The sequence below is a fragment of the Tachyglossus aculeatus genome, chromosome 21, assembly GCF_015852505.1.
Source record: "Tachyglossus aculeatus isolate mTacAcu1 chromosome 21, mTacAcu1.pri, whole genome shotgun sequence".
NCBI classification, from domain to species: domain Eukaryota; kingdom Metazoa; phylum Chordata; class Mammalia; order Monotremata; family Tachyglossidae; genus Tachyglossus; species Tachyglossus aculeatus.
Genome location: NC_052086.1, coordinates 10867571 through 10884705, shown reverse-complemented (window position 1 = coordinate 10884705; position 17135 = coordinate 10867571). Strand labels below are relative to the sequence as shown.

Sequence of the window (17135 nt, the reverse complement as noted above, 5' to 3'; positions counted from 1 at the left end):
CCACCCGAGATTCGGTGGACCCCGAGGCCGCTCGGCTCCCAACTCTTCTGGCCTGGGTGCGGCCCAGGGGAGAGGCGGAGGCCACGATAGGCCACCCTCGGCCCCTCCCCAGATCTCTATTCCGGGGGCAGGATGGGAGGCCGGCGTGTCCGATCTGCCGGCCGGCTCGGCGCCGGGAGCAGATGGCGGCACCCCGGGGGTGCCACTTTGAGAACGCGTCCCGGTGATTGTCCCGGTCTTAGGGAAGAGGCGAAGAAGCGAAGCTCTTAATCCGGTGTGGCTAATCCGGCCTTCTCCTCCTCCGCTGCCACCTCCACCGTCACCCCGCAGCCTGGACAACAAAGGCCCCGGCCCGAGAGGGACACACAATGGCGCCCGGAGGCCCCCGCCCCACGGCGGGAGGCAGGGAGAGCCCTGAGTGCCCGCGGAACAGAGCCTGTCGGGTCATGGGGTCGGGGCGGCCTCCAGCCGGGGAAGGCCCCGAGTCTTGGTCCGGGAAGAGCCGCCAGCCCTGGACTCTTAGCAGAGCCGGTCCCTGCGTACCACTGTCCCTTCCAGGGGGGCATTCCCTCGGGCCGGGGAGGATGGTTGGATAGAGAGGAGGACACGGGCCCTGGATGGCCTCCAATTGAGACTCAAACCTGGCCAGGGAGACCAGAAGAGCTGGTCTCTCTCTCGTTCTCTCCCTTAACCCTGGGGCCTTTAGGCCAGGGTAACCAGAGGGCTGGGCCAAGCGGTCATTCCCGAGTGTCCTCACTCACAGCCCTTAAAGCCCTGCTCTGGAGGACCTGTGAGCTCTGGGTCACCCTCGCCAACCCAGGACTGGGCACCCTGAAGCCGGCCGCCCAGGTAATTGGAGTTCGCCCCAGCCAAATGCTTCCCGGCTGGGGCCAGAGTAGCCTTCCGACTGCCAGAAACGCCACGGTGAGTAGCACCCCGCGGGAGCGGTCAAGGGGGAAGCGGGGTATCATCTGCATAGAGGTGATAGTTGAAGCCATGGGAGTGAATGAGTTCTCAAGGGAGTGGGTGTAGATGGAGAATGGAAGGGGACCCACAACTGAACCTTGAGGGACTCCCACAGTTAGGGAGTGGGAGGCAGAGGAGGAGCCCAAGAAAGAGACTGAGAATGATCAGAGAGGTGGGAGTCGAACCAGGAGAGGACAGCGTCAGTAAAGCCGAGGTTGGATAACGACGGCAGTGTCGAAGACAGCCGAGGGGTCAGTGAGGATTAGTAGAGGCTGTTGGATCTGGCAAGAAGGAGATCATCGGTGACCTTTGAAGAGGGCCGTTTCTGTGTGGTGTGAAGGGGATAGAAGCCGGATTGGAAGGGGTCAAGGAGAGAACCGGAGGAGAGCAACTTGAGGCAGCGGGTGTAGACAACTCGCTCAAGGGGTTTGGAGAGGAATGGTAGGAGGGAGATGGGGCGATAACTGGAGGGAGCCATGGAGGGAGTGTTTTTTTAGGATGGGGAGACACGGGCATGTTTGAAAGCAGTGGAGAAGAAGCCATTGTAGAGTGAACAGTTGAAGATGGCAGTTAGGGAGGGAAGAAGGGAGGGAGCAAGTGTTTTCATAAGGTGTGAAGGAATAGGGTCAGGTGTGCAGGTAGAAGGGGTGGATTTTGAGAGGAGGCAGGAGATCTCCTCCAAAGATATTGCCGGGAAAGATGGGAGTGTCGAAGAAGGGGCAGGAGTGGGGAAGGACAAGGGAGATTTTAGGGCGATTTCGTCTGATGGTTTCAATTTTCTCAGAAACAGTACGTGGCCAGGTCACTAGGGGTAGGGGGAGGGGGCAGGGGGACAGCAGGTTTGAGGAGGAAGTTAAATGTCGGGGGAGAAATAATTTTGCTGGTCAGAGGAGAGGGCAGAGTTCAAGCACACAAGGGTAAATTGAAGTGAACTGAGGTCAGCCTGATATTTAGATTTCCACCAGCAGCGCTCAGGCCTCCTGGAGGAAGTGAGCTCTCAGAAGGGCTTTGAAGGGAGGAAGAGGGCTAGCTTGGCGGATATGCGGAGGGAGGGCATTCCGGGCCAGGGGGAGGACGTGGGCCGGGGGTCAATGGCAGGACAGGCGAGAACAAGGCACGGTGAGGAGATTAGCAGCAAAGGAGCAGAGGGTGCGGGCTGGGCTGTAGAAGGAGAGAAGGGAGGTGAGGTAGGAGGGGGCAAGGGGATGGAGAGCCTTGAAGCCGAGAGTGAGGAGTTTTTGCTTGATACGTTGGTTGATTGGTAGCCACTGGAGATTTTTGAGGAGGGGAGTGACATGCCCAGAGGGTTTCTGCACAAAGATGATCCGGGCAGCAGCATGAGGTATAGACTGAAGTGGGGAGAGACAGGAGGATGGCAGATCAGAGAGGAGGCCGATGCAGTAATCCAGTCGGAATAAAATGAGAGATTGAATCAGCAGGGTAGTGGTTTGGATGGAGAGGAAAGGGCGGATCTTGGCGATGTTGCGGAGGTGAGAGATGGGGCATGATCAATTCAGAACATTGGATGGGGTCAAAAGATCCAAGGGCTCTGTGGGGGAATAGACAAGATCAAAGTACAATGAATAGGTTGTCATTAGAGGGGAAGGTTCAGGGGCTGGTTTGTTGTAGGAAATCAGGGAGGTAAGTTAGGAGGGGGCAAGGTGATCGTTTAAAAGCCGTTGGTAAGGAGTTTCTGATGCAGAGGTGGACGGGCAACCACTGAAGGTTCTTGAGGAATGAGGAAACATGGCCTGGATGGTTTTGTAGAAAAATGATCCGGACAGCAGAGTGAAGTATAGACTGGAGTGGAGAGAGACAGGAGGCAGGGAGGTCAGTGAGGAGGTTTGTGTAGTAGACAAGCCAGGATATGGCAAGTGTTTAGGTCAGGGTAATAGCAGTTTGGATAGAGAGGAAAGGGTAGTGCCTAGAGATCTTGTGACTGTTGATCTGACAGGATTGGGTGACTGATTGAATGTGTGGGTTCAATGAGAGAGGAATCAAGGTTAAGGCCAAGGTTTGGGCTTGGGAGATCGAGAGGATGGTGGTGTTGTTCTCAGTAATGGGAAAATCAAGGGGGAGGACAGGGTTTTGGTGGGAAGATATGAAGTTCTGTTTCAGATATGTTATCTTTGAGGGGTAAGTGAAACATCCAGGTAGAGATGCCCTGAAGGCAGAAGGAAATGTGAGGCTGCAGAGGAGAGAGATCAGGGCTGAAGGTGTAGATTTGGGAATGATCCACATAGAGATGGTAATTGAAGCCATGAGAGAGAATGAGTTCTCCGAGGGTGTGGGTGTAGATGGAGAATAGAAGGAGAGCCAGAACTGAACTCCGAGTGACCCCACAGGTAAGGGGTGGGAGGCAGAGGAGGAGACTGCAAAAAGGACAGAGAAGGAGCAGACAGAGGGAGAGATAGGAGGAGAACCAGGAGAGGACAGTGTCAGTGAAGTCAAGGCTGCGCAATGTTTCCAGAGAAAGGGGTGGTCAGCAGTGTAGGAGACAGCTGAGAGGTTGAGAAGGATTAGAATAACAATAATAATAATAATGATGATGATGGTATTTGTTAAGTGCTTACTGTGTGTCAAGCACTGTTCTAAGCAGTGGGGTAGATAATGAGCTAATCAGGTTGGACACAATCCCTGTCCCACGTGGGGCTCACAGTCTTAATATAGGTGAGGCAACTGAGGCACAGAGACGTCAAGTGACTTGCCCAAGTCATACAGTAGACAAGGGGCGGAGCCAGGATTAGAACCCACGTCCAGGCCCGTGCTCTATCTACTAGGCCAAGCTGCTTTGACTAGATTAGATTAGAGTAGAGGCCGTTGTATTTGGCAAGAAGGAGATCAATCAATCAATCAATCAATCGTATTTATTGAGCGCTTACTGTGTGCAGAGCACTGAACTAAGTGCTTGGGAAGTCCAAGTTGGCAACATATAGAGACAGTCCCTACCCAACAGTGGGCTCACAGTCTAAAAGGGGGAGACAGAGAACAAAACCAAACATACTAACAAAATAAAATAAATAGAATAGATATGTACAAGTAAAATAAATAAATAGAGAAATATGTACAAACATATATACATATATACAGGTGCTGTGGGGAAGGGAAGGAGGTAAGATGGGGGGGATGGAGAGGGGTGCAAGGGGGAGAGGAAGGAAGGGGCTCAGTCTCAGTCAGAGATCATTGATGTCCTACTATATCCAGAGTGCTGTACTGGATGCCTAATTTTTAGAGTGCTATGCGATATTGGGTACAGTACAGTGCTCTGCACACAGTAAGCACTCAGTATATACGATTGAATGAATGAATGCTGAACTGGACACCTTTTGTGTGCAGAGTAATTTACTGGACACCTACTGGACCTCATCCATTAAGAGTAAAAGAAGTGGTTTCTGTCTGCAAGTTGCTCACAACCTGCAGACAGAGGGGAGACAAGGAGTCACAGATGGCTGAACATTCACTAGGTATGAAAGGAGCAGAGATTAAAAAACGACAAACATAAAAGCAGAAGATGAAACCTGTCCCTAAGCCAATCTCCAAATGACTACTAGTGGCAGTTGATTTGATCACTTGGCCCGAGAGCTTGGGATTAATCACTCTGGAAGAAGGAGCTTTTTAGGAGGCCTTGAAGGTGGGGAGGAGAATGGGGAACATTGAGGAGAGAGTTAGTGGAGATCCTTGCAGCTGGGAGCCCGGGCCTAGGAGTCCGAGGACCTGAGTTCTAATTCCTGCTCTACCACTTTCCTGCTGTGTGACCTTGGGCAAATCACTTAATTTCTCTGTGCCCCAGTTCGCTTATTGCAAAATGAGGATTGGATACCTGTTCTCCCTCTTACTTAGACTGCGAGCCCCACGTGGGGCCTGATTATCTTGTGTCTACCCCAGTGTTTAGTATAGTGCTTGGCACATAGGACTCGCTTAACAAATACCACAGTTATTGTTATTATTATTTTGTATGGTATTTGTTAAGCACTCACTATGTGCCCGGCACAGTACTAAGTGCCGGAGTGGGTAGAAGATCATCAGGTTGGGCACAGTCCGTTTCCCACATGGGGCTCACGGTCTTAATCCCCATTTTAATAATAATAATAATAATGGCATTTATTAAGCACTTACTATGTGCAAAGCACTGTTCTAAGCGCTGAGCACTAAGTGCTGATGAGGTAACTGAAGTACAGGAAAGTTAAGAAACCTCGGTGTTATCCTCGACCCCCCTCTCTCATTCAACACGCATATTCAACCTACCACTGAATCCTGTAGGTTCAACCTTCATGACATGGCTAAAATTCTCCCTTTCCTCTCCATCCAAACTACTACCGAGTTAATCCAAGCATTTATCCTATCCTGCCTTGATTGTATTTGTTAAGCGCTTAATATGTGCCGGGCACTCTACTAAGAACCAGCTGATCCAAGTTGGACACAGTCCATGTCCCACACGGGGCTTACAGTCTAAATTGGAGGGAGAGGGATTTAATCCCCATTTTACAGATGAGGTAACTGAGGCCCAAAGAGATGAAATGAAGCGACTTGCCCAAGGTCACACGTTAGGCAAGTGGCAGAGCTGGGATGAGAGCCCAGGCCTGTGCTTTATCCACTAGCCATGTTGCTTCCACGCTTCTCTTTCTGCTGACCCAATCTGGTCTGCTTCTCTCCTCCCCCATTCCATGAATGCTGAAGCCCCCACCCTCACCCTCTGATCCTAGGCTTATTCATTCAATCGTATTTATTGAGCGCCTACTGTGTGCAGAGCACTGTACTAAGCGCTTGGCAAGTACAAGTTGGCAACATATAGAGCTGGTCCCTACCCAACAACGGGCTCACAGTCTAGAAAGGTTCTGTCACTTGTCTGCTCTGTGACCTTGGTTAAGTCACTTCACTTCTCTGGGCCTCAGTTCTCTCATCGGTAAATTGGAGATTAAGACTTTGAGCCTCATGTGACCTTGGTTAAGTCACTTCACTTCTCTGGGCCTCAGTTCTCTCATCTGTAAACTGGAGATTAAGACTTTGAGCCTCATGTGGGACACGGGCTGTCTCCAAACAGAGATTTTGTATCTACCCCTGAGCTTAATACCGCGCCTGGCACACGAAAAGTGCTTAACAGGACTGTAAGCTCGTTGTGGGCAGGGAATGGATCTGTTATATTCTTATATTCATTCAATCATATTTATTGAGCGCTTACTGTGTGCAGAGCACTGTATTAAGCGCTGAGGAAGTACAAGTTGGCAACATATAGAGACGGTCCCTACCCCTCAACGGGCTCACAGTCTAGAAGGGGGAGACAGACAACAAAACAAAACATGTGGACAGGTGTCATCAGAATAAATAGAAGTAAAGCTAGATGTACATCATTAACAAAATAAATAGAATAGAAAATATGTACAAGTAAAATGTTCCCTGCCCGCAATGAGCTCACGTTTTAGAGGGACAGGGACTGTGTCCAATCCAATCACCCTGTATCCACCCCAGTGCTTAGTATAGTGCCTGGTACATACTAGGTGCTTAACAAGTACCTCAATAATAATAATTATTATATTATAAGTCTATTATATATTATTAATATATTATTATATTAATTATATTAATTATATATTATTATATATAAGTATATTATTACTATATACAAGATCATTATACTGGACATGTGGGGCTCATAGTCTTAATCCCCATTTTCATTCATTCAATCGTATTTATTAAGCGCTTAGTCTGTGCAGAGAACTGTACTAAGTGCTTGGGAAAGTACAATACAACGATGAAGAGTGACGATCCCTGCCCACAACGAGCTCATGGTCTAGATAGGGGGAGATAGATGTCAATACAAATAAATAATATGACAGTTATATACATAAGTGCTGTGGGGCTGGGAGAGGGGGGAAGAGCAAAGAGAGCAAGTCAGGGCGATGCAGAAGAGAGTGGGAGATGTATTCTCCCAAGCGCTTAGAACAGTGCTTTGTACATAGTAAGCGCTTAACAAATACCATTATTATTATTCCTACTACCATCATGTCCATGTATGTGTTATATTGTGGTATTTCTGAAATTGATTATGTCTGATGTCAAATCTGGAGGTAAATTTGTGAACACAGTTAATGTTATATCACTCTCATCCTGTTCTTCAGTAAGCCAGTATCTTGGGATTTTTCTATTTCCTTATGCTAAGGCTGTTTGTTATTTACTCACTGATGGCAATAGTATCCACATGTTAAATGCAAAAAATGTGCCTGATCGAAATACTACTACAAGTAAATACGATTAATAATAATAATAATAATAATGGCATTTATTAAGTGCTTACTATGTGCAAATAATAATAATAATAATGGCATTTATTATGCGCTTACTATGTGCAAAGCACTGTTCTAAGTGCTGGGGAAGTTACAAGGTGAACAGGTTGTCCCACGGGGGGGCTCACAGTCTTAATCCCCATTTTAGAGATGAGGTAACTGAGTCCCAGAGAAGTGAAGTGACTTGCCCAAAGTCACACAGCTGACAATGGGCAGAGCCGGGATTTGAACCCAGACCTCTGACTCCAAAGCCCGGGCTCTTTCCACTAAGCCACGCTGCTTCTCTTGTATCGAATTGAAGTGAAATACCAAAAAATAAAAATAAATCGATTGAAAACAAAGAAGGGGACGAATTAGCGCCCAGGGACTCAGTGCTCCCAACAGGCTCCCTTTGTCATCATCAGTCGTATTTATTGAGCGCTTACTATGTGCAGAGCACTGTACTAAGCACTTGGGAAGGACAAATTGGCAACATATAGAGACAGTCCCTACCCAACAGTGGGCTCACAGTCTAAAAGGGGGAGACAGAGAACAAAACCAAACATACTAACACCTCGTCCACCTTGTCCACCTCGTCCAGTTGGTCACTGGGGAGACTCGCCTCCCAGAAGAGTTTATTGGACTGGCACGACTTATTAGGGACCGTCTCTATATGTTGCCAACTTGTAATAACAATAATAATAGTATTTGTTAAGCGCTTACTATGTGCAAAGCACTGTTCTAAGTGCTGGGGATGTAGCAAGGTAATCAGGTTGTCCCACGGGGGGCTCACAGTTTTAATCTCCATTTTACAGATGAGGGAACTGAGGCCCAGAGAAGTGAAGTGACTTGCCCAAAGTCACACAGCTGACAGATGGCGGAGCCGGGATTTGAAACCACGACCTCTGACTCCAAAGCCCGGGCTCTTCCCACTGAGCCACGCTGCTTCTCCAAGCACTTAGTACAGTGCTCTGCACACAGTAAGCGCCCAATGAATACGATTGAATGAATGAATTCCAACCCCCACTTTTGGTCGGGGGGTCGGGACGGCTGGGAGAAGTCCATGTCCCACATTTAATCCCCATTTTAGAGAAGCAGCGTGGCTCAGTGGAAAGAGCCCGGGCTCTGGAGTCCGAGGTCAGGGGTTCAAATCCCGGCTCTGCCAAGTGCCAGCTGTGTGACTTTGGGCAAGTCACTTCACTTCTCTGGGCCTCAGTTCCCTCATCTGTAAAATGGGGATGAAGACTGGGAGCCCCCCGTGGGACAACCTGATCACCTTGTAACCTCCCCAGCGCTTAGAACAGTGCTTTGCACACAGTAAGCGCTTAATAAATGCTAGTATTATTATTATTATTAGGGAGCCGGGGCCCAGAGAAGTGAAGTGACTTGCCCAAGGTCATACAGCAGACAAGTGTTGGGGTCAGGATTAGAACCCCCTCCTCCCCCTCTCCACCCCCCCACCTTACCTCCTTCCCTTCCCCACAGCACCTGTATATATGTATATATGTTTGTCCGTATTTATTACAATATTTATTTATTTTACTTGTACATATCTATTCTATTTATTTTATTTTGTTAATATGTTTTGTTTTGGTTTCTGTCTCCCCCTTCGAGACTGTGAGCCCACTGTTGGGTAGGGACCGTCTCTTTATGTTGCCAACTTGGACTTCCCAAGTGCTTAGTCCAGTGCTCTGCACACAGTAAGCTTTTAATAAATACGATTGATGGATTGATTCTGGCTCCCAGGTTTTTTAATAAATGGCATTTATTAAGCGCTTACTATGTGCAATGCACTGTTCTAAGGTCTGTGTTCTATGGAGACTGTGAGCCCCACGTGGGACAACCTGATCACCTTGTATCCCCCCAGCGCTTAGAACAGTGCTTTGCACACAGTAAGCGCTTAACAAATACCATCATTATTATTATTATTATTATTCCCTGCACGGTTCCCTCATCTGTAAAATGGGGATGAAAACGGTGAGCCCCACGGGGGACAATTTGATCACCCGCAGTTCCTACCTCGGTCGGCAGGGGCGCGGCTGAGCGCCGTTGATCGCCGCTCTCCGCAGTTCCTTAGCGCGGCCGGCAGGGGCGCCGCTGAGCGCAGTTGATCGCCGCTCTCCGCAGCTCCTAGCGCGGCCGGCAGGGGCGCGGCTGAGCGACGTTGATGGCCGCCGGGCCACAGTTCCTAGCGCGGCCGGCAGGGGCGCGGCGGAGCGCCGTTGATCGTCGCTCTCCGCAGTTCCTAACGCGGCCGAGCGCCGTTGATGCCGCTCTCCGCAGTTCCTAGCGTGGCCGGCAGGGGCGCGGCCGAGCGCCGTTGATGGCCGCCGGACCACAGTTCCTAGCTCGGCCGACAGGGGCGCGGCTGAGCTCCGTTGGTGATGGCCGCCAGGCCGCAGTTCGTGGCGCGGCCGGCAGGGGCGCGGCTGTGCTCCGTTGGTGATGGCCGCCGGGCCGCAGTTCGTAGCGCGGCCGGCAGGGGCGCGGCCGAGCTCCGTTGATGAGGGCCGCCGGGCCGCAGTTCGTAGCGCGGCCGGCAGGGGCGCGGCCGAGCTCCGTTGATGAGGGCCGCCGGGCCGCAGTTCGCAGCGCGGCCGGCAGGGGCGCGGCTGAGCTCCGTTGGTGATGGCCGCCGGGCCGCAGTTCGTAGCGCGGCCGGCAGGGGCGCGGCCGAGCGCCGTTGATCGCCGCTCTCCGCAGTTCCTTGGAGCGGCCGGCAGGGGCGCGGCCGAGCGCCGTTGATCGCCGCTCTCCGCAGTTCCTCGGCGGGGCCGGCAGGGGCGCGGCCGAGCGCCGTTGATCGCCGCTCTCCGCAGTTCCTCGGCGGGGCCGGCAGGGGCGCGGCCGAGCGCCGTTGATCAACGCCGGGCCGCATTTCGTAGCGCGGCCGGCAGGGGCGCGGCCGAGCGCCGTTGATCACCGCTCTCCGCAGTTCCTCGGCGCGGCCGGCAGGGGCGCGGCCGAGCGCCGTTGATCACCGCTCTCCGCAGTTCCTTAGCGCGGCCGGCAGAGGCGCGGCTGAGCTCCGTTGATGACGGCCGCCGGGCCGCAGTTCCTAGCGCGGCCGGCAGGGGCGCGGCTGAGCTCCGTTGATGACGGCCGCCGGGCCGCAGTTCGTAGCGCGGCCGGCAGGGGCGCGGCTGAGCGGCGTTGATGGCCGCCGGGCCGCAGTTCCTCAGCGCGGCCGGTAGGGGCGCGGCCGAGCTCCGTTGATGACGGCCGCCGGGCCGCAGTTCCTAGCGCGGCCGGCAGGGGCGCGGCTGAGCTCCGTTGGTGATGGCCGCCGGGCCGCAGTTCGTAGCGCGGCCGGCAGGGGCGCGGCTGAGCTCCGTTGATGATGGCCGCCGGGCCGCAGTTCCTAGCGCGGCCGGCAGGGGCGCGGCCGAGCTCCGTTGATGAGGGCCGCCGGGCCGCAGTTCCTCGGCGCGGCCGGCAGGGGCGCGGCCGAGCTCCGTTGATGAGGGCCGCCGGGCCGCAGTTCCTCGGCGCGGCCGGCAGGGGCGCGGCCGAGCTCCGTTGATGAGGGCCGCCGGGCCGCAGTTCCTAGCGGGGCCGGCAGGGGCGCGGCTGAGCTCCGTTGGTGATGGCCGCCGGGCCGCAGTTCGCGGCGCGGCCGGCAGGGGCTCCCCTGTCCCGGCCCCGCCCCCCGCCCCCCGCCGCCGTCCCCGTCCGCCCCGGCTCCGGTTCCCGTGCGGCAGTACCTGTCGCGGCCGGCAGGGGCGCGGCGGTGCCCGTCCGCTCGTTCGCTCGGTCGTTCGGTGTCCGGTGCCCGCGGCCCGGGCGGGAGCAGGTCGGGAACCGTCGCCGCCGTCCGTTCCCGGGCCCGCCGCGATGGGGGCCGCCCGCCGCCGCCGCCGGCGCCGCCGCCCGCTCCCCGCCCGCACGCCGGGCCGGCCCTGAGCCGCGTGGGCCGGGACCCCCGCCGGGAACGGGTGAGGAGTCCGCCGGGGCCGCGCATTCCTCAGGGGGGCGGGGGCCGCGGCGGGGACCCGCGCTAGGCCCGGACCGGGGGCCACGGCAACGGGGAGAGCCTCCGGAGGGGACGGGGGGAGGGGAGGGGAACGGCGGCCGACGGGGACCTCGGGAAAAGACACCGACCACCGACACCGACACCGAGAGTCCTGCCCGCGGGACCGGGCCGTACGGGCAGGAGCCGGGGCAGCCCTCGCCGAGACGGAGCAAGAGCGGGGAGGGGACCGGGAGGAGTGAGAATAATAATAACAATAATAATAATAATAATGCCATTTGTTAAGCGCCTACCATGTGCGAAGCGCTGGGGGAATCACGCGATCGGCTCACGTGGGGCCCACGGTCTGTCCCCGTTTTCCAGGTGAGGTCACTGAGGCTCACAGAAGTGGTGACTTTTTTTTCATTTGATGGCATTTATTCAGCGCTTACTATGTGCTAAGCGCCGGGGGAATCACGTGAGCGGCCCAAGCGGGGCCCACGGTCAGTCCCCGTTTTCCAGGTGAGGTCACTGAGGCTCAGAGAAGTGGTCACTTTTGTTTATTTGATGGCATGTATTCAGCGCTTACTATGTGCGAAGCGCTGTTCTGAAAGGTGGGGGGATATCAAGCGGTCAGCTTGCCCCACGTGTTTCAGGTGAGGTCACTGAGGCTCAGAGAAGTGGTGACTTTTTTTATTTGATGGCATTTATTAAGGGCTTACTATGTGCGAAGCGCTGGGGGAATCGCGTGATCGGCCCACGTGGGGCCCACGGTCAATCCCCGTTTTCCAGGTGAGGTCACTGAGGCTCAGAGAAGTGGTGACTTTTTTTTTTATTTGATGGCATTTATTCAGCGCTTACTATGTGCTAAGCGCCGGGGGAATCACGCGATCGGCTCAAGCGGGGCCCACGGTCAGTCCCCGTTTTCCAGGTGAGGTCACTGAGGCTCAGAGAAGTGGTCACTTTTGTTTATTTGATGGCATGTATTCAGCGCTTACTATGTGCGAAGCGCTGTTCTGAAAGGTGGGGGGGATAATCAAGCGATCAGCTTGCCCCACGTGTTTCAGATGAGGTCACTGAGGCTCAGAGAAGTGGTGAATTTTTTTTTATTTGACGGCATTTATTAAGCACTTACTATGTGCTAAGCGCCGGGGGAATCACGTGATCAGCTCAAGTGGGGCCCACGGTCAGGCCCCGTTTTCCAGGTGAGGTCACTGAGGCTCAGAGAAGTGGGGACTTTTTTTTTATTTGATGGCATTTATTCAGCGCTTACTGTGTGCGAAGCACTGTTCCGAAAGCTGGGGGGATATCACGCGATCAGCTCACGTGGGGCTCACAGTCAATCCCCGTCTTCCAGGTGAGGTCACTGAGGCTCAGAGAAGTGGTGACTTTTTTTATTTGATGGCATTTATTAAGCGCTTACTGTGTGCGAAGCACTGTTCTAAAAGCTGGGGGGATATCACGCGATCAGCTTGCCCCACGTGTTTCAGATGAGGTCACTGAGGCTCAGAGAAGTGATGACTTTTTTTAATTTGATGGCATTTATTAAGCGCTTACTATGTGCGAAGCGCTGTTCTGAAAGCTCGGGGGATATCAAGCGATCAGCTTGCCCCACGTGTTTCAGATGAGGTCACTGAGGCTCAGAGAAGTGGTGACTTTTTTTTATTTGACGGCATTTATTAAGCACTTACTATGTGCTAAGCACCGGGGGAATCACGTGATCGGCTCAAGTGGGGCTCACGGTCAATCCCCGTTTAACAGGTGAGGTCACTGAGGCTCAGGGAAGTGGTGACTTTTTTTTTTATTTGATGGCATTTATTCAGCGCTTACTATGTGCGAAGCACTGTTCCAATCGCTGGGGGAATATCACGCGATCAGCTCACGTGGGCTCACAGTCAGTCCCCGTTTTCCAGGTGAGGTCACTGAGGCTCAGAGAAGTGGTGACTTTTTTTTTAATTTGATGGCATTTATTAAGCGCTTACTATGTGTGAAACATTGTTCTGAAAACTGGGGGGATATCAAGCGATCAGCTTGCCTCACGTATTTCAGATGAGGTCACTGAGGCTCAGAGAAGTGGTGACTTTTTTTTATTTGGCATTTATTAAGCGCTTACTATGTGCGAAGCACTGTTCTAAAAGCTGGGGGGACATCAAGCGATCAGCTTGTCCCACGTGTTTCAGATGAGGTCACTGAGGCTCAGAGAAGTGGTGACTTTTTTTTATTTGATGGCATTTATTAAGCACTTACGATGGGCGAAGCGCTGGGAGAATCGCGTGATCAGCTCAAGTGGGGCTCACGGTCAATCCCCATTTTCCAGATGAGGTCACTGAGGCTCAGAGAAGTGGTGACTTTTTTCATTTAATGGCATTTATTAAGCGCTTACTACATGCGAAGCACCGTTCTAAGCGCTGGGGGGATATAACATCATCAGCTTGTCCCACGTGGGGCTCACGGTCAATCCCCGTTTTACAGGTGAGGTCACTGAGTCTCAGAAGTGGTGACTTTTTAATTTAACGGTATTTATTAAGCGCTTACTATGCGCAAAGCACTGTTCTAAAATCTGGGGGGATATCAAGCAATCAGCTTGCCCCTCGTGTTTCAGATGAGGTCACTGAGGCTCAGAGAAGTGGTGACTTTTTTTTATTTGCAAAGCACTGTTCTAAGTGCTGGTTGTCCAAGGTCACACAGCAGACATGCAGCGGAGCCGGGATTCAAACCCATGACCTCTGACTCCGAAGCTCGGGCTCTTTCCACTGAGCTACGCTGCTTGGGGCAACCGACGGGCGAGGAAGGGAACTGGAAGCATGGAAGAGACGGGTGAGGAGGCCCAGTGGGGTGGGGGTGTGGGGGGGGGGGGGCTTTGAGGAGACTGGAATAATAAAAATAATAATAATAATAATAATGATGGCATTTATTAAGCACTTACTATGTGCCAAGCACCATTCTAAGCGCTGGGGAGGTTACAAGGTGATCATGTTATCCCCCTCGGCAACCCCTTTTATAGATGAGGGAACTGAGGCACGGAGAAGTGAAGTGACTCATTCATTCATTCAATTGTATTTATTGAGCGCTTACTGTGTGCAGAGCACTGGACTAAGCACTTGGGAAGTACAAGTTGGCAACGCATAGAGAAGGTCCCTACCCAACAGCGGGCTCATAGTCGAAGATAATAATGATGGCATTTATTAAGCACTTACTATGTGCAAAGCACTGTTCTAAGCGCTGGGGAGGATACAAGGTTATCAGGTTGTCCCACTTGGAGCTCACAGTCTTAATCCCCATTTTACAGATGAGGGAACTGAGGCACAGGGAAGTGAAGTGACTCGCCCAAAGTCACACAGCTGACAATTGGCGGAGCCGGGATTGGAACTTGTGACCTGTGACTCCAAAGCCCGGGCTCTTTCCACCGAGGAACACTGCTTCTCAAGTGACATGTGAAGAGGCTGAGGGGAGGAAGAGGTGTGTGAGGACACTCGGGTGGTGGAAGAGACCCTGTGAGGAGGCGGAGGGGTGCAAGAGAAGCGGCCTCAGGCCTCTGAGGTGTTTGAGGGGTTCAAGAGAAGCGGCCTGAGGCCTCTGAGGTGCTTGAGGGGTGCAAGAAAATCAGTGTGAGGCCTCTGAGGTGTTTGAGGGGTGCAAGAGAAGTGGCGTGAGCTCGCTGAGGTGTTTGAGGGGTGCAAAAGAAGCGGCGTGAGGCCTCTGAGTTGTTTGAGGGGCGCAAGAGAAGCGGTGTGAGGCCTCTGAGGTGTTTGAGGGGTGCAGGAGAAGCGGCGTGAGGCCTCTGAGGTGTTTGACGGGTGCAAGAGAAGCGGCGTGAGGCCTCTGAGGTGTTTGAGGGGTGCAAGAGAAGCAGCCTGAGACCTCTGAGGTGTTTGAGGGGCGCAAGAGAATCGGCATGAGGCCTGTGAGGTGTTTGAGGGGTGCAAGAGAAGCGGTGTGAGACCTCTGAGGTGTTTGAGGGGTGCAAGAGAACTGGCGTGAGGTCTCTGAGTTGTTTGAGGGGTGCAAGAGAAACAGTGAGAGGCCTCTGAATTGTTTGAGGGGTGCAAGAGAAGCAACCTGAGGCCTCTGAGGTGTTTGAGGGGTACAAGAGAAGCAGCGTGAGACCTCTGAGGTGTTTGAGGGGTGCAAGAGAAGTGGCGTGAGGCCACTTAGGTGTTTGAGGGGTGCAAGAGAAGCGGCGTGGCTCACTGGAAAGAGCCCGGGCTTTGGAGTCAGAGGTCATGGGTTCAAATCCCGGCTCTGCCACTTGTCAGCTGGATGACTTTGGGCAAGTCGCTTCACTTCTCTGGGCCTCAGTGACCTCATCGGGAAAATGGGGGTTAAGACTGTGAGCCCCCCATGGGACAACCTGATCACCTAGTTACCTCCCCAGCACTTAGAACAGTGCTTTGCCCATAGTAAGCACTTAATAAATGCCATCATCATCATTATTATTATTATTATTATTATTATTGAGGTGTGTGAGGAGGCTGAGGGAGGAAGAGGCGAGTGAGAGGTGCATGAGGAGATTGAGGGGTGGAAGAGGCCTGCGGGGAGACCTAGGAGCGCAAGAGATCGGTGAGGAGACTGAGGGGTGGGAGAGGTTATTGAGGCACAGAGAAGTTAAGTGACTTGCCCACACAGCAGACAGGTAGCTGAACCAGGATTAGAACCCAGGTCTGTGTTCTATCCACTACGTCTCGCTGCTTCCCATAGCACTTAGATAACATACTTTAGTAGTAGATGCATATGGTTGTCCCTCGTTTTCACCCACGAGTATGTGTGTGGCTGAAAAGGCCAGTGAGGGGACCCACAATTCTGGCCACGTAAAAAGGTTGCCCCTTGTCATGTGTCGATACTTGATTTTTGTGGCACTTGGCGCTGTAATAGGAGTATTTTTAGGCACTTTTTGGGTGCAGAGCGCTGTACCAAGTCCCGGGAAAGCACACATATCTGTAAATTATTCATTTATATGAATATCTGTCTTCCCCTTTGGACCATAAGCTTGTTGTGGGCAGGGGCCGTGTCTACTTACTCTGTTGTATTGGATTCTCCCAAGCTCTTAGTAAAATGATCTGCACACAGTTAGGACTCAATAAATCCCATCGGTCGAATGAGTATACAGAATAAATGCCATTGAATGAATGAGAAGTGGTCACAATCCCATGTCCCTCAGGGGATTCACAAGCTTTTTAGACTGTAAAGGTTTGTAAAGCCTGATTTCTTAAGCTCTAACTCATGTTCGTACTACCGCTACTACTAATAACAATAATGATAACTGTGGTAGTGGTCAAGCGCTTATACTATATACCAAACACTGTTCTGAGTCCTAGGATTGATACAAGATGATCAGGTCAGACGCAGTCCCCGTCTCATAGGGGGCTCACAGTCCAAGGGTAAGAGAGAGAGAGCAGATATTGCATCCCCATTTTACAAATGAGGAGACTGAGGCACAAAGCGACTTGCCACAGCAGGCAGGTGGCAGAGCCGGGATTAGAAACCAGTGCTGAGGATTAGAAACCAGGGCCGAGGTGTTTCCACTAGGCCACACTGCTTCTCCTTTCTCCTGTCTGTCATTTAATTTAGCATCCGACTCACCCTCCCCGGCTGGACCGGAAGCTTCTTGAGGCCAGGTTTCGGGTCCCCTGCCCCTGCTCTTCTTTCCCGAGCATTTCGCCCACTGCTCTGCATCCTCTAGGCGCTCAGCGAATACTATATGTTGATGGATGGGATGCAGGCGAGCCCTTGCTTCAGCCCTTTCCCGTCAACAGCCGAAGACCAGAAACCCAGGCCGGGTCGTCGTGACTGATTCTTTCCTGCTGGAACCCGTCAGCCTCAAAGCCAGAGGAAGATTTCTTCTTGGTCGCAAGAGAGGGTAGAGGAAATGCACTGAGCCTTCCTCCTTCATGGAGAGGCTCTGATCATTTACAAAGGGTTTTTATTGTGGAGATTTTAGCCATTATTTCTCGCTCAATACA

At 52.8% G+C, this 17135-nt stretch overlaps 1 protein-coding gene across 2 annotated transcripts in view; it reads left to right on the top strand.

Annotated features, from left to right (window-relative positions):
* The first annotated feature begins 770 nt into the window (after positions 1–770).
* AXIN1 (axin 1) overlaps positions 771–17135 on the top strand; it is a 79599-nt gene continuing 63234 nt past the window's right edge. The window contains exon 1 of one of the 2 annotated variants that reach the window (XM_038763634.1): positions 771–924. The gene's annotated coding sequence lies outside the window, so the exon portion shown is untranslated. Of the gene's footprint in view, positions 925–11136; positions 11162–17135 lie in introns of those variants that run through there. The other variant, XM_038763633.1, reaches the window with a different exon arrangement.